Genomic DNA, 8,825 nt, shown 5'->3' on the forward strand with positions numbered 1-8,825 from the left:
GGTCCTTGGGGACAAGGGAGCAGAACAGAGCTGGCAAATATTTAAGGATGTTTTCCATAATGCGCAAGAGTGCTCACTCCCCATATGTAGAAAATCAGGCAGGAAAGGGAAGAGACCAGTGTGGCTGAATCAAGACCTGCTGGTTAAACTAAAGAAGAAGAGGGAACTGCACAGGCAGTGCAAGCAGAGACAGGGAGCCTGGAACATCTATAGGGACACTGCCCAGACACTGCTGTGTAATGGATGAGGTCAGGAAGGGCAAGGCACAGCTGGAGCTGAACTTGGTAAGGGAAGTAAAGACTAACAAGAAGGGCCTTGTACAGGTACATCAATCGAAAGAGGAAGGTCAAAGAGAACGTTGGGAATGGTGACCTCGTATCAACAGATGAGGAGAAGGCTGAGGTACTTAACAACTTTTTTGCCTTGGTCTTTACTGATAACCGCTCTCCTCACCCCTCCTGGGTCATGGGACAGCAAGATGGTGACCAGGGGGATAAACCCCCTCCCTCAGTAGAGGGGAATCAGGTTTGTGACTACCTGAGGAACCTGAACATTTATAAGTCTATGGGACCAGATGAGATGCATCCTGGAGTCCTTAGGTAATTGGCAGATGTGGTTGCCAAGCTAATTTCCATGATACTTGAAAAGTCATGGCAATCAGGAGAAGTCCCTGGTGACTGGAAGAAGGGAACATTGTGCCCATTTTTAAAAAGGGCAGAAAAGATGACCCTGGGAACTGCTGACCGGTCAGCCTTACTTCCGTGCCCGGGAAGATCCTGGAGCAGATCCTCCTAGAATTTACGCTAAAGCACATGGAGGACAGGGAGGCTGATTAATGGCAGCCAGCACGGCTTCACCAGGGGCAAGTCCTGTATGACCAACTTAGTGACTTTCTATGATAGGGTGACCATAGAGGGACACGGGTAAACGGACGGATGTGATCTTTCTAGATTTCTGTAAAGACTTTGACATGGTCTCCCACAACATCCTTCTCTCTAAATTGGAGAGGTATGGATTTGATGGGTGGACGGTACAGTGGGTAAGAAATTGGTTGGAGGGTCATATTCACAGAGTAGTGGCTAATGGCTTGATGTCCAGATGAAGATCCATGATAAGCGGTGTCCCTCAGGGGTCTGTACTGGGACCAATGCTGTTTAATGTCTTCATCAATGACACAGACAGTGAGATCAAGTGCACCCTCAGCAAGTTTGCAGATGAGACCAAGCTGAGTGGTACAGTTCTCATACCAGAAGGATGGGATGTCATTCAGAGGGATCTGGATGAGCTGGAGAAGTGGGCCTGTGTGAGCCTCGTGAGGTTCAACAAGGCCAAGTGCCATGTCCTACACCTGGGTTGGGGTGATAAGTGGTTTCAATACAGGAGGAGGATGATTGAGAGCAGCACTGTGAAAGGCTTGGGGGTGCTCATTGATAGAAGCTTGACAGAAGTCGGCAATGTGCGCTCACAGCCCAGAAGGCCAGCTGTATCCTGGGCTGCATGAAAAGAAGTGTGACCAGCAGGTTGAGGGAGGGGATTCTCCTGCTCTGTTCCACTGTTGTGAGACCCCATCTGGTGTATTGTGTCCAGTTCTGGAATCCTTATCATAAGAAGGATATGGAGCTGTTGGAATGGGTCCAGAGGAGGGCTACAAGGATGATCAGAGGGCTGGAGCACCTCTGCTATGAAGACAGGCAGAGAGAGTTAGGGTTGTTCAGCCTGGAGAAGAGAAGGCTCGAAGGATACCCTATAGCGACCTTCCAGTATGTGTAAGTGGCTACAAGGAAGCTGGAGTGGGACTATTCATAAAGGCTTGTGGTGGTAGGACAAGAGGGAATGGGTATAAACTGGAGAGGGACGGATTTAGACTAGACATTAGGAAGAAATTCTTCACTATGAGAGTGGTGAGACACTGGAACAGGTCACCAAGGAAAGTTGTAGATGCCCCATCCCTGGAGGTGTTCAAGGCTCGGCTGGATGGAGCCTTGGGCAGCCTGGTCTAGGGGGAGGTGCCCCTGCCTCTGGCAGGGGGGTTGGCACTAGATGATTTTTAAGCTCCCTTCCAACCCTAACAATTCTATGATTGCATGAAAAAAATCAAAGCCTATGGTTAGCACAGAAAGTTCAAATGTTAAATGAATGCAAAATTAAATGTTCTCCTTTGTGTGGAAGCGCAAGCACGCAGTTCCAGTCTACGGGAAAGCACATGTCAACTGGTAATCACAGCTAGGCCTCCTAGATTTAGTCACTTGTTTGAAGAGATAACTTCTTCAAATATTGCAGCAGCAGTGGGTGGCTGCCGTCTGTACTCCTGTACCGTGAAAATTGTAGTTAGAGCATCCAAGCTGAGTTGACTGCATTCAGTGCCTACCTCATCTGAAGCCACAGAATGAAGAATGCTCAGTGCTGATGACATGCCACTGTGTGAGAAAACTGAGGTTCTACTGAAATCCCATTTGCAAGTTTAGTATCCTTATATAATTGAGCATGTAAATGTGGATCTCTAACCTTAATTTCCTTATTGTGAAATGAGTGTAATACTATATTAAGATAAGTTTTTCTGAGATGCTTAAATGACCTGCTCGTCTTTCAGTATCTAAACTAGGAGTGGAGGTTTATGTAAAATTAGGTTAATGCTACTTATATAGCTTATGTTAGGCTTAATTTGTTTCAGAGCATTAGGAGATTTTCAGAGTTAAACTTGGTGTAGTAAAAAGGGTAGTATGAATTTAAGTATGGTTTTATTTTTTAATACAGATTTACTCAAGGGGTTAGAGATTATATCCAGGCAAAACTCATTTTCTAAATATGCTGAGGTATAAGTATAAAACTTCCATCCCAAACACCCAACCCACTTTGATTGGATTATTTTTCTCTCTTTTAAGACAGCTTCTGTACTGCATGATTGGTGAACCTACTTAAACAATATTTTATGGAGAAATCCAGCCGTAGCTTAAAATTTTATAAGATTTAGAATGTGCATGCACAAGCTTTACTTTAACAAGACCCTTGCCTTAAATCTCTTTCCAAACTGTACAGTCACATTTGCATTAGTTTCTATATAGGAACATTCAAAACTTCCATCATCCACTAACAGCACTCTATTAGAAAATATTAGGTGTTTTTTTACCTACTATTAACTATTCTATATACTTGGATGTAAGGCAAATTGAAGAAAATTTACACTTGTGTATCTAATACAAAAAAAGTTCAAGATTGTTTTCACAACACAAATGGAGAGTATTCGTCCTGTGTTTTACATGACTTCTAGACTGTCCATATTCTGTGGAAGCAATTTATTTAATTTATTCCAGTAAATAATACAAGTACTACAATTATCATTGTGTCTGTTGCATAATGAATCTTTGAAGTGGTAGCTGCTTTAAATTGGATTCTTGTAGGTCGAAAGAAAAGGAAGAGGGCTGAAAGGGGAATGCATTTTGCATAGTTTAAGGTCTCTATAAAAGATTAACAGTTAAACAGGATGCTACTTAAAAAGCAGTATGCTTTGGACACCAATGATAATACGTGTGTATTATCATTGAATAATATTTTATATTATATTTTATTTTATATTATATTGAATTGCATCTAGTGAATATGAAACAATTTACAGAATATGCTGTGGCTGGTTTTCTTCTAACTAAGGTTTGTAATAGTTTAAGCAGAAGGAAGTGAACAAATCTTGCCTGAAAATTGCAATCTGCAACTGGATTACTGCATGCTGTTAAGTAATCTTGCTTATTGAATAAGTCGCCCTTTTTTAAGGAAATTTGAAGAAGAGCCAAATAAGCTAGCTTCACATTCTGGTCACATGTCGTAGGTGAAAAATCACTGCATTGATATCTCTGAAATTTCTGGAGTCGTGCAGTCTAATAAAATCACATTGCTTATTTTCTTGTCTAAGCAGTTCCAGTGGATAATCTTCAGTGTGGCTTGGTGGACTTAATATTATGAATGTTCCACTTTCTATCTTTTTGAGTTAACTGCAAAACTGAATTTAAATTTTACTGACTGACACTGGAGGTATAAAAATTGGAAATTAACTTCTGCTTTCTGATACAAGCGAGTTTTGCTTAACTTCAGGAATCTTACCTATGTACCTAAATGAGATTAGATCTACCAGTCTGAACGCCCTCCAGTGTGTCGTGTGGAAATTTTGTCTGAGTGGACTTTGAATATGTTATAGCCTCAGTGTTCCTAGTGTGTGAAACCCATTTGGACATTCCGAAGGTAACAGGGAAAACAGAGCCATCATTTTGCTTTTATTTTTCTTTCTTGAGTTTTTCATTACTTGCCTGGGACAGCTCAGTTGAAATGCTGTTCTCACCTGTCTGCCTGACTGTCTGAAAGTGGTAGCAGAGCCTCTGAAGAAAACTATTTTGTCTGCCATTAGTATCTGTAATAATGCAGAACCAAGATATCTGCTCATCTTAGCTAGCTGTAGCAGTTGCCTATGTTCCGACAGGAAAGAGGATAGCCAGAAGAAATTTAGGTGTGAAGGGTAAGAGTGGGCCACAAGTAGGTATATATTAGATAGGCATTTCTGTAGCACCCAAACCATTGACATCACGTTACACTGTGGGAACAAATAGAATAATATGAAAGGATAAAGCAAATGGGTTTGTGATAGAAAGGTGCCAATTATGAAAAAATTATAGTGCAGAATAATCACTTGCTGGCTAAAAGGAGGCAACGTGATTCAGGGGTAATGCAGAACAAAACATTTTTTTTTCTGGTTAACAAAAGAGATGGTGAGGAGAGACCTTCTGTCAGGCTGAATTCAGGAGAAGTACCTGTGCCCCTGTGGAGAACGAATTTTGCTTTTACAGGGACTGTATTCAAGTAAGTGATGTACAAAGTGCAAACAAAAGTTGATTCACAGTAGTTATTTTGAAGTACTTCAATCCCTAAGCCTGGGTGACATCTGGACGGTTGCCAGTTTTGTGTAGTTGGAGTTCCCTGTTGACAACTGCAGTGAAAGGGTGTTTTGAATTCCTGTGTGAAGGCTTTGTCTCTGTCATCAGCACAGCCTGAACAGGATTCTGTGACTGTGTGAAAACCTTGCAGAATTATAGCTAATGGTCATTTCTTAAGATGACAGATATCTAGAAAAAACAGCTAAGTTGTGGAAGAAACATGGAAGTTTTGTAATGCCAGAACTTAAACTTTCTATGGTTTTCGATTTTTTTCTAAGTTAAATGGAGAGATTCTGCCTTTATCTGTATGAATTGCTGAATAACTTGGCAAAACTTTGTTTAAAATTCATTGTGTTCATTCTGGGATAGAACCAGACAGTTCTTTACATAGAGATGTGAAGAGGGATTCGTGTATGTGTCTGAACTTTGTGCATCTATCATAGCTTTCTTCAGAGGACCTCCAGGAGAAAAGTTTAGGGCAGATTTCTCAAATGAGGATCAATACTGATCAGATTAAATGGCTAAATTAGAACAAATAAAATGAAAACAATTAGTCTTAAATTGTTATTGTGTCACCTTCAGTTTAAAATTAGAGGTTGGGGCTGGCACCTGTCTGCCTCTTTCCCCTTAAAGATGCTTCAGCTTCGGATCCTAGTACAAATGAGTTGATGATGACTACAGACATTCTTTACATTCTGAAAAACTTCTTAGCCATGTCCACTTGTGTTATGAATACCAGCTGTAGTCAGGGCCAGTGCACAGTGTTCCTAGGATAAGCATCTTTGCCAAGAATACTTGTTCTTGAAACGCGGTTCTTATAGACTTCATAGCAACTGTCTGTTCTCCATTATAGCACAGTGTAATGCCTGCCCTCATTTTGAGGGGATTAAAAAAATAAATAAATCATATAATGAATTAATAGCAGCAACAATTTGCATAGAGGCAATAGAAAATAGAGCCTGACATCCTAGTAGAAAAGGCTAGAATTGAGTTGATATTAGATTACAGCTTTTTTTTTCAGAATTATAATTATTCTTTTCCAAATTTTTAAACAGCTATTTTGCTTAAAGTTCTGTAAATGGTCCTGTAAGCTCTTGTTATTGAATTTCCTGTGCAGTCTTTAATGTTTGTGGACCTTTACACTGTGTGCTTTATTGGGGGGCAAGGGAGATTTGACACAGAAGCTGATACGACTATGACAATTGTATTTTTTCAATACATAATAAATAGTTTTTTTAAAAAAAAAGTGTGTTATCTGTTTAGAGGTGACTGTGTGGCACTTTGAGGGGGATGATTTACCAATACGATGCAGCCAAAGAAACTGTCCTTTTTTGCAGGCTAAGAAGGTGCTTTAATCCCTTGTGTTTTCCTGGCTTGGGGCAGTTGTCAAAGTATTGGGATACCATAAGCCACTGAGGAAGAGTTTGAACTCTTTCTATAAATATGTTTATATTTTGCCAGTTGACTTCTAGAGAGCTTACTTATGCTAACGCACTTACTGTGACAGGTATCCTGTGAAGAGTCTAGGGATGCTGCCTGCTTGTATAGGGATGGGGCCAGGAAGGCCAAAGTGCAGCTGGACCTGAACTTGTCAAGGGAAGAAGGACTAACAAGAAGGGCTTCTACAGACATGTCAACCAGAAAAGGAAGGCTAAAGGAAGCGGACCCCAAATGATGAATGAATATGGTGACTTCTTATCAACAGACGAGGAGAAGGTTGAGGTATTCGACAACAATTTGCTTCAGTCTTCACTGTCAGCTGCTCTCCTCACCCTTCCTAGGCCAATGGACAACAAGAGGTGGACGAGGAGGGTGTAGCCTCTCTGACTGTAGGTGAGGATAAGGTTTGTGACCACCTAAGGAACCTGAACTTATGTAAGTCTATGTGACTTGATGAGATGCATCCCAGATTCCCGAGAGAATTGGCTGATGTGATTTGCAAGCCACTCTCCATGATATTTGAAAAGTCATGGCAGTTGGGAGAGGTTCCTGGTGACTGGAAGAAAGGCAACATTGTGCACATATTTGAAGAGGGTAGAAAAAGACAACCCTGGAAACTACCGACCTGTCAGCCTCACCTCTGTGCCTGGGAAGATCATGGAACAGATCCTCCTAGAAGCTATGCTAAAGCATCTGGATGACAGGAGGTGATTCAAGACAGCCACTATGTCTTCATGAGGGGCAAGTTCTGCCTGACCAACCTAGTGACTTTCTGTGGTGGGGAAACCACAGCAGTGGACATGCGAAAAGCGTGTTGAAACTAGATGATCTTTAAGGTCCTTTCCAACCTAAACCATTCTATGATTCTATGACCTGGATGATTTTTGAATTGGGTTCTTTTATTTTAAACCATCAGTGAAACATTGTGGAGGAGAACAAAATGGCTAAGCATTTCTGACAACAAAATCATACAAATATAAACAACATAATGATTATGTTACACGGCCAACTACTTTATAAAGTTAACTGAATTCTCTAGCATTCAAATTCCCTGAATACCTAATGCTGATATGCCAAGACAGTGGCCTGGGAGGGATGAGTATGTCCATTGGGGTACCTGCTTAGTTTCCCTAGATGGGGCATGACAGGATGGAGAGGAATGCCAACCACAAATTTTTCTTTCTATAATAATTCGCCTGATAAATTTGTGATTGACCAGCATGTGTGTGCTGAAGGAGTGGAGAGTGGGTATCTTTCTTTTCAGTTCTGTCTGTTAATGAGGTTATTTGTTCTTTGAAAGCAGTAATACAGTTAAAAGGGGTAGAAAGTTATCATTTGTATAGTTTCTTCAAACAAAACTCTAAAGAAAACGCTGATAAGGACCAGAGTGAAAAGTGCTAGTGGAAGTAATCACCATTTGACAGGCAACATGAAAACTGTATTCTTATTAATTATTTTTTCTGTGCACTTCTTTGAGTTGTTTGGAGCACAATCCCTGCCCCCTCCTGAGAAGTATTTTAAAATGCAATGCATGAAAAGGTACACCTGGAGAGAGCCATACTATGGACTAGTAATCCTGGCAAGAAGAAATCTGGATGTGTGCAGTAACATACTGCCTCGTGAATTTGAAGTTTTTTGTGAAGAACATGTATGCAAATACATCTCATCCTGTTCTAAGTTTTAATTGTAGCTTGTAGTATTTTTGTAAGAAGTATAAGTCTTTCATCTGAAACTTCTTAAATTACAAGATCATTTTTGTGATGTGGATCTGACAGCTCTGCCAGTAGGTGAAAACTTTTAGCAATCATTAAATCAATTAGACTTTCATGAACTATCTGCTTACATGCACAGTTTTTAACTCTCTGACTTCTCAACTGTCAGTCACAAGATCTGAATACATACATTACCTTAACAGTGAGGTTTACGGGGAAAGACAGGAGGGCCTTCAAGCAAAATCTTAAGTCTGAATTTGGAATTAATTTGGAATAGAAAAACATTGTTTTGACCAATTTAAAATGTGATTAAATTATAACACTCAAATAACAGATTGGGGGCATTTTTTCAGTTGACATGTTGCTGTGACACCATGAAAGGAGCTGATGATTTTTGTTAAAAGGCTAAGTGAGATTGGACTATTCTATTTAAAATCCAGTACCCTACCAGAGTGTGTCTGCTGTGTTGTTTCTGAGCTGAACCAGAAGCAGTGCTGAGAGACTTGACATAAGACCTGATCCACCACTTGAAGAATGAAATATGTTCATCTGTAAACCAAGCATCTCTTCAGTATCCTATTCTGCTGTCTTGTTTCCCTAGCCTATGCACATTCTGTGTTTTATAACTTGCATACTTCCCTAAGGTTGTCATAAACATGCAGTTAAGGTAACCTGGATGAATGGAGTACTCAAATAGTGTTATAGCTAGGAACAAGTCAAGTAACACATCTTTCTATGTTTATAATTAGAATTGTGT

This window comes from Phaenicophaeus curvirostris, chromosome Z (genome assembly GCF_032191515.1).
Source record: "Phaenicophaeus curvirostris isolate KB17595 chromosome Z, BPBGC_Pcur_1.0, whole genome shotgun sequence".
Lineage (NCBI taxonomy): Eukaryota > Metazoa > Chordata > Aves > Cuculiformes > Cuculidae > Phaenicophaeus > Phaenicophaeus curvirostris.